At 34.7% G+C, this 14,812-nt stretch overlaps 1 pseudogene across 1 annotated transcript; it reads left to right on the plus strand.

The window, feature by feature from the left end:
• Positions 1-9,558: 9,558 nt before the first annotated feature.
• Positions 9,559-13,903, plus strand: LOC146898626 (disease resistance protein RGA2 pseudogene; annotated as a pseudogene). The gene is made up of 2 exons (XR_015023775.1): positions 9,559-13,181; positions 13,619-13,903. The product of XR_015023775.1 is annotated as a disease resistance protein RGA2 pseudogene (transcript).
• Positions 13,904-14,812: the final 909 nt, after the last annotated feature.

Genomic DNA, 14,812 nt, shown 5'->3' on the forward strand with positions numbered 1-14,812 from the left:
CAGAAAATGTTGAGTCTACAACAGAAAAGGCCTCTGAAGCAACTCCAGAAGCAGCTGCTTCTGAAAATGTTGTTTCAGAAAACCCCCATCAACAAACACCTGAACCACAAAAACCCACAACACCCCCACAATCACCAATAGCCATCATTGACCCCCAACTCAACAATCAAACAACAACTTCACTACAACAACCACCAACTGAAACTGAATTTCAACCTTTACCTGAACACTCTCCAGAACCAACTCCCATGGATGTTGACATCTCTCAAGTCAATGTTCAAGACTCAACCTCCACCACACACATTGATTCTGACTAGCCTTCGTCTTCAAACACACAAACACACCTTACCTTTCCAATTCCTAACCCCATTCAAGATTTAGAAATCAGTGATTCTGATCTTGAAACCCTTGATCATCCACCCACAAACATCCTGGAATCTGGATATATTAATTCTGAGCTTCTCACAATCTTGAGTCAGATGCATAATCTGGTGGATCAAAGAAGGACAATTGATCTCACAGGTGCATATGAAGACTCCTGGGCATCTCTTCAAAACCGGGCAGCTGGGGTTATTGAAGAAATCAAGGCCAAATGCATCAGAGTCAAGCAAGCTTCAGTCAGAAGGCTAATGGAGCAAGTGAATCAGAGTCTTAGAGTAAGAAGTTCTACACTGCTCCTGGCAAACCAGCCTTTCTTCTTTGAAACGGATTACTTGACCAGAGAAGCAAGGCTGTGTAAGCTTCTGAAGAAACAGATGGCACAGCAGCAGCAAGAAGCTAGAGAAAGGGAACAAGCTCTTCTTCAGAGGCAACAACAACTTGAAGAACTGTTGAAGAAGAAGATTGAAGAAATGGAAGAGATGAAGAAACAACAACAAACCAACCCTTAGTTGCACACCCTTGTGTTTTTCTTTGTTTGTTGTCTGTTTTAAAATTTCTTAGTCCTTGCTTCTGAAACCATCTTGTCTTATTTCTCTTGCTTCTGAATGCTTACTGATTCTGACTGTTTAGCTGCTTCTGACAATTGATATACATGTTCATATATTTTGCTCTGACTTATTTAGTTCACTTTCTTTTATACTCTCTCCTGTTTGAGTTTTTCTCATATCTTTTTGTCTTTTATGCTTAAATTTATTTTAATTTTTTTTTGATAATGACAAAAGGGGGAGTATATGTGACAAGTATTTAAAGGCTCTGAGCCCCATTAATGGCATTTGAAATTTTTGAAAACCTTCTATAATTTTTTTTACCTTATTGGTATAAGCTATGAACGAACGAAGGAGTATCAAAATTCAAGTAAAATTAATTGAACCATTCTTCTTATCTATAAGTTAATTCTTTCAATGATTCAATTTTGTTTTTAAGCTCTGATAATATTATTGCGCGAAAAATGAATTTAATTAACCTGGATAGAACTTAGGGGGAGCTTACAAACCTCACCTTAAAGACTATCAGACTCAGGGGGAGTTTGAGCTTACAAACCTCAGATTCTGAGCTTACAAACCTCAGAACCCCAAAGTCAACTTGTTAATTAGATTAACAACAATTGATCAATTTTAAATACTTTTGTTTGTCATCATCAAAAAGGGGGAGATTGTTGGAACAAAATGTGTTTAACAATGAACCTTAAAGGGTTTTGATGATAACAAGGTATTAAAAATTGTAAATTGGACTAGCTAATATTTGTTCAAGTGTACAGGACCATAATTATAAAGTTACATCATCATTGGTTCTGAATGAGCAAATAAAGAGCTATGGAAACAACAAAAATTTGAAGCTTGGACGCTCCTGAAGGCAACTTGCTACTGAAGAGAAAAAGCGCTCCTGAAGTCAAGCTGCTCCTGAAGAAATAGCGCTCCTGAAGTAAGCTGCTCCTGAAGAATAGTGCTTCTGAAGACAAGAGGTCCAGAAGCCACATCATCAGAAGCTGCGTCATCAGAAGCTGCAGAAGTCATATCATCAGAAGCTGCATCATCAGAAGCTGCCTCATCAGAAGCCATTTCACCAGAAGCTGAATATCAACTGGATTTGCAAAGAATCAAGAATTGAAGAATTATCAATGCAAAAGCTGTCTATTGGATTCGAAAACACAAACAAAGGATTAGTGGAGTTTGCAACGGTCATTTCAAAGGTGTTTGAAGGCGTGTGTTTGCAATTTGGACGAAAGCGTTGACATTGTACTTTGTACGAATTGTACAACCACGTTCTCCACTACTCTGTTTTGTGTCCGCGCTACAGGACAAGAAAACAGCTCCAGAATACGGTTTCGCCTGCATAGATGTTCCTTTGGATAAGGAATGGATTTCAAATTTGTTCTTCATAGGACAACAGCCAAATCAGGCAAAAGATTATTGGTGAAAGATCAAGCTTCAACAACGACTCTTTGGTGTGCTGGCAATTTCACAACGTCTCTCTCACACCTCTATATAAAGGAGTGAAGACCTAGAGAATTGGTAATGCAAGAACGCTGAACGAAAGACTCACAAGATTTTCACAAGTACCAAACCTCTGCTGAAATTGTTCTGCATTCACTTAGAATTTCTGTGTCTCAAAGTCATATCTTAGAAATTCTTAAGTCCATTGAGTCTGTATCTGATTTGTATTGTGAGCACCTCTGATTGTATATCAAGTGTTCAACCTTAAACAATTTTCTGTGTAATTTTGTTTAGTAAGGAAGTCTCTTGCAGTTGTGCTTGAGCAGGAAGTCTCTTGATTGTGTTCTTGAGCAAAGGAAGTCTCTTGCTTGTGTGCTTGAGCATTGGAAGTCTCTTGCTTGTGTGCTTGAGCATTTGTAATCAGATATTACTCATACTGAAATCTCCTTGGAAGTGCAAGGGGGACTGGACTACTTCCGGATTGTGGAAGGAACCAGTATAATTGCTTTGTGTCGTTCTTCTTCTCTCTCTCTCTGTTTTATTCCGCTGCATTTAGATTCTGATTATCACTTCAGAAGCTGTCTCGCTTAGCTTCTGATCAGTGTGTTCAGTTTTTAGGAGAAACGAAGAATTTTTCTAAAACACAATTCAACCCCCCTTCTTGTGTTTTTCTCACCTTCAAACTACCGTTGGGGACAAAAACATATTTTCCATGTGTTTTAAGAAAAAACACATGCGAAAAAGGAATTTTCTAACAATAAAATGATAAAAATAAATAATTAATTGAACGGTAAAATTGAAAGAAAAACATTACACCAAAACTCACTTTTTTATAGAAGGTCAAAATGTAATTTTTTTTTCATGGTTTCTAATATCGATTTTATTGTTGTGGATTTTTTTTTTGGAAGAAGCTAAAATGGAATTTCATTACTCATAAAAACTTACAATTCAAGCACAAAGAGTGCTTGAAAAAAGGAAAGTCAAAACAATTACGTCAACAGTCTGATAAAGGAACAAAAGCAAAATGAAGCTCATTACAAAAAGATTCCCAGACAATTAAGAGGATTAAGACACAGTTAAAAGCAGTGTTGTAGTTTGCTTTCATCCACCAGAAAGTTTGAAGCTTAATTTTGTCAAGCAGTTGTTGTAAAGAGGTCTCTTGTTGATGAAAAACCCGAGCATTTCTTTCATTCCAGATTTCCCACACACAAGAGAGCCAAATGAGATTAAAAACAATGCGGACACTTTTAGAACAGCCGCCTAGAGTTTCAAATTGGTGGAAATAATCATCTTTGTGCTGGTTGAACCATTATGAAGCCAAGCCAATGCAAAAAGCCATCCCATATTTTCCCAAAATTGTTACAGGACAAGAATAAGTGAGCAAGGTCTTCCATCGAACCACACCCACCCACACAAGGTTGAGCGTTATGCTGAAGAATGTGTCTCCTTGATAAGTTGTCCATTGTTGGTAACCGATTCCGAAACAGACGGCAAGCAAACAAGCTGACCTTAAGAGGGACCTCCTTATTCCAAATTGATTCAGGATGATCCGCCTCCCCGATATTGAGCGTCGAAATCAAGTAATGATAGGCACTTATAACATTGTAAGATTGGGAAGCATGTAAATGTCAAAGCCACCTTTCAGGAATACTAGACTGCAGAATAATATTAGTTAGCAAATCAATGCACTCACATGCCTGCTCCTCTTCCCACGCTAATAACCTATGCCTCCATCGCCAAGCATTCCCCTCCTCCCCCCATCCAAGAGCATACATTCCAGCCACCGTTGTCATTTTATTAATGGATAAATAAAAAAGGCGGCTAAAAGTATTTTTCAGCATCACACCGTTAATCCAAGGATCCCACCAAAAAAGAGTATTATTATCATCGCCTACAACTCTACAAATGTTCGTCAATCCACCTACCCACTCCAACACTAGTCCCTCGCCTAATAGTGATCAAATTATTCCACCAAGATGAATTAAACCTCCCTCCTTCCGCTATACTACCTCCCACCTCTCCATACCTCGCAACTAGAACTTTATACCGCAAACTCCTATTCTCTACTTTCATCCTCCAGCACCATTTTTCAAGCAAAGCAAAATTAAATTCCCTTAATCTCTGAACCCCCAAACCACCATTCTCTATTTTAGAACATATAATGTCCCAATTAATCCAAGAGATTTTCCTAACCCCCCCCCCCCCCCCCCCCCCCCCCAAAAAAAAAAAATAAATAAATAAATAAATAAAGATTCAATAGAAGAAATGGCACATGCTAGAGCCTTGAAGAAGGAAAGAAAATTGATCGATAGAGAAGATAAGATAGACTTCAGAGGTACTAATCAATCACCAAAAGTTTATTGCATCTTTATTATATATATTTTCCACCGATGAATATTAGAGATCATAGCAAAACCGATTATAATGTTTTTGTCCATCTGTATAAAGAGGAGTTGATTGAACTACTCGTGATGACAAAATTATTCCACTCTCATATGTAATTATCACTGAAAGTGCTCAAGTTAAATGAGCAATGCTATTTATCTAGAGAGATTTTATCAAGAATTGATCAAGAAAAGGTCTCAGCCAATTAAATTTATTATTTGCCAGAAATCAAGGGATGTAATGGTGTGTAATTAAGAAAAGATGTTAGCAAATACACTGTCATGAAATTTTCTTGAAATTACACCCATGTATAACTTTTAGGATTGAGGTTAAAAAAGTTTGGACCTAAGATAAATCAAGGTGCCAAATTGTGTTTCAAGATAAAATAATGCAAGCATTCATCCTATCCTATCCTATACTATACAAGTTAATCTCATTGATAGATCGAAATCTCATAGGGCTGCAGCAAAAGCCCTTCTTGATTTTTCAATTTGGTTGGATCATTCAGGGAACAAATTTTTCAATGAAAAAAGTAATGAAGATTGAAGACAATTTGGAATAGGAAAAGCAGTCACCATGAAAGTGCACAATTTAAGTACGTAAAGCATTCTATGATATGTTGTATAAAAAAAAATAAAAAATTCCCAGAGCCAATGACAAAGTGACACATGTACAGGAGTCAACGTTTTTTTATTAAACATAACGGAAAGAACCAAAACGATACTAAAAAAAACTTAAGGGACTCAAACGGACTTTTTATTACTCAAGGGACCAAACCGATACTACAAAGCAAGTTAAGGGACCAAAACAGCATTTTAGCCTTGTTTTTTTTTTTTGGTACAGTAGAGAGAGATAGTATTTTACATTTGAAAAAAATGAAATTTTAATGAAAAAAACCAACACATTCTCAAATTTAAGCTTGTTATCTCAGTGTGAATATCAATTTGTTTATTTTTTCCAACCCTTCATTTTCTGGTGGCATTTCACATGGGAAAAATTTAAGCTTGTTATCTCAGTGTGAATATCAATTTGTTTATTTTTTCCAACCCTTCATTTTCTGGTGGCATTTCACATGGGAAAAGTGAAAATCTTCCCATGATAGACCACATGTGATTATAGGTTAGATTTTGGGTGGCATTTCACATGGGAAAGGTCAATCCTTTCCCACCATGGGAAAGACGGATTTTTACCTACAATTGCCAGTTTAACAGGTTGCAATTGGCTTTGTTTGGTATTTGTAGTTCAGACAAAAAAAAACATTAATGATTTATTATATTAAACTGTGAACTACACCCCCCCATTTAAAAATCGAGAAATGATATTTGTACAACCAATTTTTGACAACTGTTGTGACAACCCTCTCTCTCATGCTCACATGTGTTTTTATTCTCTCTCTTCTTCATTCTCTCTCTATTCTTTTTATCCAATAAAAAGAGAGAAAAAGGGTTGTCACACAAGTTGTACAACAATTGGTTGTACAAATATCACTCCTCTAAAAATCAGTACTATCCACACTCTTCTCTCCTCCTTGTTCTTCAACCACACGAGCAACATGAAGAGAAGCTTAAAAAACATGAAAGAAAATCTCACACCTTCACTTGTTTCCTAATTGCTTGTTGAAGAGAGGCTTCTTATCTATCTTCTTAAACTTAATAAAATGAATTCACAAACACACAACACTTGGTTGTTGTTTTTTAATTAATGTCATTGGTTTTGTTATATCAAATCTTAGAATTTTTTTCTCCCAAAATTAAAAACTTGTTCTTTCTCTTCATTGAAGTATATGTACCCAGAAATTATCGGAAAACATAAATTATCGAAACTGTGATTCCCCATTCATTTTCTCAAATCTAGAAATCAAAATCAATCTTGAACTTCAAATTACAGAGTTTGACAATTCAACGGCGGTGTTATGGATCTGGAACAACACCTTTGAAGCTTTGAATTACAGATACAGATCTGAAATGTGTTCATGGCAACAAATATCTTCTTCCATTCACCACATCCGTCTTCTCCATCAATAAAGAATGAAACATCAGAATCCATTCGAGATCAATATTTGGAAAAAGAAAATGATTTATTAAGTGATTTTGAGGATTTTGGTATCAATTAGGTGGAACTGAAAAAAAAATTATATACGATTTTGAGATACACATTACAATTTGGGGGTTTAAGAGTTCACAATAAAAATAAAAATTGTGATGTAAAAATCACCTAATGGTAGCTCGTTTGACAGAGAATGGATCAGAAGAATTTAAGAAAGAAAAAGATGAATAATAACTAACAAATGATATTGAAACACAGTAAGCATATGTATTGATCTAGGCGTGGGAAAAAGAAGCAACACAGATAAACAATTTGATAGATTTTTAATTAATTAAGTTATACAGAATACCTTATTTAAATAACTAATAAAATAAATCACAACAACCAGTAAAATAAAATATCATTAAACTTTTATTATGTGGGGTCACAATTTTTGTGCAATTTTTAAAAACAAAAAGTAAACAATGGGTTACAAGTAAACAATCTCAGCCATTGAATATTTTTATTAATATATCAAGGGTCATAATTCACCTTTTCCATGGTGGGAAAGGAATCACCCTTCCCATGTGAAATGCCACCTAGATTTTGAGGTTGTATTAAATTTTAGGCTAAAGTGCAACTTTGGCCCCCTATCTTTCAAAAAGTTGCGATTTTGGCCCCATACGTTTGAAAACTACAATTTTGGTCCCCTATGTTTTAGCCCCTTTGCATATTTGGTCCTTTTGGTCAATTTTGACCAAGTCAATGCATACGTGGCATGCCACGTGTGTAATTAATTAATTAAATAAATAAAAAATCGAAAAAATCAATTTTTAAATTAAATAAATGAAAAAAATAATAAAAAAATTCTGGAAAAATGAAAAATAATAAAAAAAATATTAAAAAAATTCTGGAAAAATGAAAAATAATGAAAAAATTTAAAAATTTTCCAGATTTTAAATTAAATAAATGAAAAAAAATCCAGAAAATCAATTTTTAAATTAAATAAACGAAAAAAAATAATAAAAAATTAAAAAATAAAGAAAAAATTCGAAAAAAATAATGTCAAATTTTCCAAATTTTTTAAAAAATTCGAAAAATATACGGAATTTTTTTTCAAAAATCTGGAAAATTTGACATTATTTTTTTCGAAATTTTTTCAGAATTTTTTTTCAAATTTTTTCCAGAATCTTTTACAGAATTTTCTAATGTTGAAAATTTGACATTTTAAAGGCGCAAGGAAATGAAAAAAGTATACGCAAAAACACCGACGAGAATACAACTTAGCCATAAATTTGGTACATATTTCTTCTTTAGGGAAATGAATGTTTCCATGACATTACTTTTTCGAATAAGTGATTCTTGGAATTTTCCATGAATTTTTGTTAAATTTTTTTCATTTTTTTAATCATTTTTATTAATATTTTTATTTTTCAAGAATTTATTTCATTTTTTGTAATATTTTTTCGTTTTTTAAATTTTTTTATTTTTTCATTATTTTTCAAAACCTTTTAATATTTTTTTTATTATTTTTTTCATTTATTTAATTTAAAAATTGATTTTTTCGATTTTTTATTTATTTAATTAATTAATTACACACGTGGCATGCCACGTATGCGTTGACTTGGTCAAAATTGACCAAAAAGACCAAATATGCAAAGGGGCTAAAACATAGGGGACCAAAATTGTAGTTTTCAAACTTATGGGGTCAAAATCGCAACTTTTTGAAAGATAGGGGGCCAAAGTTGCACTTTAGTCTAAATTTTATCATATGTTTCCCACACCATAGCGCTTCTCTTTCTTCTCTCCCTCGTTGCTCCCCAGTCCCCATCCAACATCATCATCATCAACCTCAAACACCTAGAATGAAGGTTGTATCAAATAAGCATCACATTCAATTTCTGGGTTTATATTTCATTCTTTTTTCCTTATTGTTTTTATTTATTTAACTTTTTTCCTTATTGTTTTTATTTATTTAACAAATGTTGTGCTGCAAATCTTCATTTCCTATGAGATTCAACCATGGTAGAAGAAAATTCATAAAACCAGCTCCATTTCAAATTTCCACAACTCGGTTTCATTTCAAAACCACCACCCTTCTCTCTTTCTCTTATTCAAAAAAAGTTTAACCCAATTAATTTTTTTTTAATTGAAAAACACAATTCTCACCATTTTTTTCTTCTTCTTTCGATTTCTCTCTTTACCACTGGAACTGTTGATCCAAGGGAAGGTTACTCTTTTTTTCCTCTCTAATCTCGTCCATGACTTTCTCAAAGAACACTCCAACAGCGACGACGGACTCAGTGGCTAACGAGCTTGACTCGGACCGAGTAAACTCAGTTTATGACTCATTAATATGAAGAGGTCAAACATTGTGTTCTCATTTTAAGAAATCTGTGAAACCAAAGCAATTCAACTTGTTATTACCCATTAAAAAACTTGGACCTTTAAGTGAAATGTAATTATTATAAGTTTTCATATGTGAGTGTTTGAGTTTGGTGATGATTTGTGTTTACATTTATTATTGTGATAGTGAGGATGGTAGTGTCTGATGTGGCTGGGAAGGAGAGAAGGTTGCTGGGAGGAGAGAAGGTTGGTGGAAGATGGTGTAGGAGAATATTATAGTGCCGATAGACTATGATAAATGTGTGTACTTTATTTGATCAAATGGTTAAAATTGGCTTTCCCATGGTGGGAAAGTTTTACCCTTTCCCATGTGAAATGCCACCTCATTTTCTTCACACTATTTCCTTGAAACTTCAAACGAACAATAATAAAAAGTAGATAGAAACCTTAGCAACAAAGTCTACACAAAAGGTCCCCTTCCCCTATTTGTTAATCTTCTTGCTTGATACTAGCAACAAACACTATTCCATTTCCATTTAATTAGTTAGAACTTGAAATATGGCTGAGGCTGTCATTGAAGTTGTCCTCAATAATTTGAGCTCCCTTGCTCAAAAGAAGCTTGACTTATTTCTCAGTTTTGATCAAGACTTGAAGAGTCTTGCCAGCATCCTCACCACAATCAAGGCTACACTTGAAGATGCCGAGGAGAAACAATTCACCGACAGAGCTATCAAAGATTGGCTGATTAAGCTCAAAGATGCTGCTCACATCCTTGATGACGTCTTGGATGAATGTTCCACTCAAGCCCTGGAGTTGGAGCATGGAGGATTCACATGTGGACCACCACACAAGGTACAAAGCTCTTGCTTATCCTCTTTTCATCCTAAGCATGTTGCTTTCCGTTACAATATTTCTAAGAAAATGACGAGGATACGAAAGAGGTTGGATGAAATTGCTGAAGAAAGGACTAAGTTTCATTTGACTGAGATAGTGAGAGAGAAGAGAAGTGGAGTATTTGACTGGCGCCAAACCACGTCAATCATTACTCAACCTCAAGTTTATGGAAGAGATGAAGATAGGGATAAAATTATAGACTTTCTTGTTGGTGATGTTTCTGGTTTTCAGAATTTATCTGTCTATCCAATAGTTGGTCTAGGTGGACTTGGAAAAACAACACTGACCCAACTCATCTTTAATCATGAGAAGATAGTCGACCACTTTGAGCTAAGAATTTGGGTATGTGTTTCTGAAGATTTCAGTTTGAAGCGAATGATAAGATCCATCATAGAATCAGCATCTGGACAAGCAACTGCTGATTTGGAACTTGAGCCACTACAAAGAAGACTTGTAGATTTATTACAAAGAAAAAGATATTTGCTTGTTTTGGACGATGTGTGGGATGATGAACAAGGAAACTGGCAGAGGTTGAAATCTGTATTGGCATGTGGGAGAGAAGGCGCTTCAGTTTTGGTCACCACTCGCCTTCCAAAGGTTGCAGCAATCATGGGAACAAGGCCACCTCATGATTTATCAATTCTATGTGACACTGATTGTTGGGAAATGTTTAGAGAACGAGCCTTTGGAACAGATGAGGATGAACATGCAGAGCTAGTGGTCATAGGGAAGGAGATAGTAAAAAAGTGTGGGGGTGTACCTCTTGCAGCAATAGCACTAGGAAGTCTCTTGCATTTTAAAAGAGAGGAAAAGGAGTGGCGCTATGTATTGGAAAGTAATCTATGGAGTTTACAAGGTGAGAACACAGTCATGCCTGCCTTGAGATTAAGTTACTTGAATTTGCCAATAAAATTGAGACAATGTTTTGCCTTTTGTGCACTTTTTCCAAAAGATGAATTAATAAAAAAGCAATTTCTAATTGATCTATGGATGGCTAATGGTTTTATTTCATCCAATGAAATTCTAGAAGCGGAGGATATTGGCAATGAGATATGGAATGAATTATATTGGAGATCATTTTTCCAAGATATTATGACAGATGAATTTGGAAAAATTATATATTTCAAGATGCATGATCTTGTACATGATCTTGCTCAATCTATATCAGAAGAGGTTTGTTGTGTTACAAATGACAATGGTATGCCTAGTATGTCTGAACGAACCCGCCATCTTTCAAATTATAGGTTGAAATCATTCAATGAAGTCGATTCAATGCAAGTTTGTTTCTGCATGCAAGCATTCCATAACATGTTTAAGGAGCCATGATGCCACAACAAATATTCAATGTATGTTTGATTCACGTCCAAGGATCCAAGACGCCAAAGCAAAGACACTATCAATCTGGTTACCTGCTGCCAAATCATTAAAGACTTGTATAATGCAAGTGAGTGCTGATGATGACCAACTGTCACCTTATATTTTGAAATGTTATTCTTTAAGAGCGCTTGATTTTGAGAGAAGGAAAAAGCTATCATCTTCAATTGGTCGTTTGAAATATCTAAGGTACTTGAATCTTTCAAACGGTGACTTCCAAACTCTTCCAGAATCCTTATGTAAGTTGAGAAATTTGCAGATAATTAACTTAGATTACTGTCAATACCTCCAAAAGTTGCCAAATAGTTTGGTACAATTGAAAGCCCTTATACGTTTATCGCTAAGGGCTTGTCGCTCACTCTCAAACTTGCCCCCCCATATTGGAAAGATGGCTTCCCTGAGGACTTTAAGCATGTATGTTGTTGGAAAGAAAAGAGGGTTACTTTTGGCAGAATTAAAACAATTGAACCTTAAAGGAGATCTTTACATCAAGCACCTAGAGAGAGTAAAATGTGTCATGGATGCCAAAGATGCCAACATGTCGAGTAAACACTTGAACCAATTGTTGTTGTCGTGGGAGAGAAATGAAGAGTCTGTATCACAAGAAAATGTTGAGGAGATTCTTGAAGCGCTTCAACCTCTTACTCAGAAACTTCAAAGTTTTGGTGTGGGAGGATATACCGGTGAACAATTCCCACAATGGATGTCTAGTCCGTCTCTCAAATATTTAAATTCCTTGGAGCTTGTGGATTGTAAGAACTGTGTACACCTTCCACATGTAGGGAAACTACCATCTCTGAAGAAGCTAACGATATCCAACATGATGCATATAATGTATGTACAAGAGAATTCAAACGATGATGGAATTGTTGGATGTTTCATGGCACTAGAATTTTTGTTGCTGGAGAAGCTGCCCAACCTGAAAAGGTTATCATGGGAGGATAGAGAAAACATGTTTCCACGTCTTTCCACACTTCAAATAACTAAATGTCCTAAATTGTCGGGCTTGCCTTGCCTTCCATCTTTGAATGATATGCGTGTACGAGGAAAATGCAATCAAGGTTTACTAAGTTCAATTCATAAACATCAAAGTCTTGAAACCATTCGATTTGCTGATAATGAAGAGCTAGTTTACTTTCCAGATAGGATGCTACAAAACCTCACTTCTCTGAAGGTATTGGACATTTTTGAGCTCTCCAAACTTGAGAAGCTCCCAACTGAAATCGTTAGTCTTAATTCTATCCAAGAAATATATATTTACGGTAGTAATAGCCTCAAGTCATTACCAGATGAAGCTTTACAAGGATTGAACTCTCTTAAGATATTAGATATTGTGAGGTGCCCAAAGTTCAATTTGTCAGCAAGTTTCCAGTACCTAACCTGTCTTGAGAAATTGATGATTGAGAGCTCCTCAGAAATAGAAGGTTTGCACGAGGCTTTGCAACATATGACTTCCCTTCAATCGTTAATATTGTGCGATCTTCCAAACCTAGCATCCCTGCCTGACTGGTTAGGAAACCTAGGTTTGCTGCACGAATTAATTATTTCTAAGTGTCCGAAGTTGAGCTGTCTTCCAATGAGCATTCAACGCCTTACTCGTCTTAAAAGTTTGAAAATTTACGGGTGCACTGAGTTAGGGAAATGCTGTCAAAAGGAAACAGGTGAGGATTGGCAAAAAATAGCTCATGTGCAGGATATTGAAATACAGAACTGGGTAGTGCACATAATCAAAGGAGGAGGAGGAGGATATTCTTCTGCAAATTTGTTTTAGATCTTTAACAGGTACATTAATTGTATCTTTATAAATAAGGTTCATACTTACATCTAATTCATTTTACCATTTTAACATATCTTACTATTATTACTACTTAATTTAGCCCTTTTCAATATTTTGTTAATAACCAAACCGAGTTGGAAAATTAATTCACAATCTTCTGTTCGATGTAATATACCACATATTGACGATGATTTTCATGTTCAAAGTGTTTATACAAACTCAGTGATCTTGGAATTGGATGAAGTTTGTTGATTATCCTTGCCAACTGTACGCTACCGTATTGTATGATATCAATTAGGAAAAATTTCCCTATTTCATAAAAAAAATATTTAGATGAATATAGTATATATGAGATGAACATTTGTTAACTACTTTTTCATGACTCTATTGTTTTCCATGTTATTCTATGTCATTCTGATTGTTGTGACATATTATTTTGCAGCTGCATTGTGTGTACTGTCACACTTTCCATTTCCATTACCTTACTATGCTCTAAGTTGGCTCCGATCAGCGATGCTTTATATGGTTATGTAGCAAAATATTGCTATGATTAATGGTTTAAAGTTGTATTTCATTTAGTGTAAGTGTGTAACTACTCTTTCAAAATTGATGTCATTTCCCAAAATTCTTGGGGGTAGAATAAGACCAGACTCGGAATCCATCTTGATGTAAACTGAACTTTCTATACTCAGACCAGTTGAATAGATAGTTTCATGTTATAGACTAAGCTGAATATGACTAATCTTGTGATAATGATTGATCATGAATCATGATATCAGGTTTGGTATTTCTCATGTTTGAATAATGGTATAAAAAGAAATTCCTACATATTTTTGTTTTTTTGTCTACTTGCAGAATTTCAATTCCCTTATATATTAAATTGCGTGCAACTTCCCAATCGGGTTGATTTGTAAATGACGAAAGATAAAAAAAAAACATAGGAAAAACTGATCAACCACCTTAAATAGTTAAAATGATTTTAAAAGAAACATGCAAAAACATGCAAAAAAAATAAAATATTTATCTCAGTTATGTCTTTTACTTATCAGGTTGTCTTTTACTTAATTATTTATCTTCAAAAAAGTATGAATTCACAAAAGCATGCAAAAACTGTCAGTTCTGCCCAGGATTGTCTATACTGTGTCAGTTCGGATTATACATTCCAAACGTGTTCGGATTACATTTTCCGAAGGGTATTTTCAGAATAAAATAGGGCGTGTGAGTAGCCAATAGGGTGGAAAAAGTAATAGTCTAATAATGTATTAAGCATACAATAAAAGATGTCACCAACTGATGTTTGAAATCGACATATAAACACTACATATAAGAGAGTAATTTCTGCAAGTTAAGAATGTAAAAGTATTTTAAACAAGTAATCTCTGCATGCTAAGAATAATCCACTCAATTTTTTTCTATAAAAAAATATAGTATTACGAAATTAGTTCTTCCATAGATGTATGTTGGGTTCAATTTTTTTATTTTATTGAGTAGGGGGTAAAAATACTAGTCAACACAAACCCGTCTATAGAACTGATCAAAATACTGGATTATACTAATAAGTGCAGTTTTCCAATGTAAGCTGACTTTGTACATTTGAAGTTTACTCATGCCTTCAGTTTAGTTGAAGGAATTGATG

This window comes from Medicago sativa, chromosome 8 (genome assembly GCF_051527215.1).
Source record: "Medicago sativa cultivar Bolivia chromosome 8, Bolivia_mono, whole genome shotgun sequence".
Taxonomy (NCBI): Eukaryota; Viridiplantae; Streptophyta; class Magnoliopsida; order Fabales; family Fabaceae; genus Medicago; species Medicago sativa.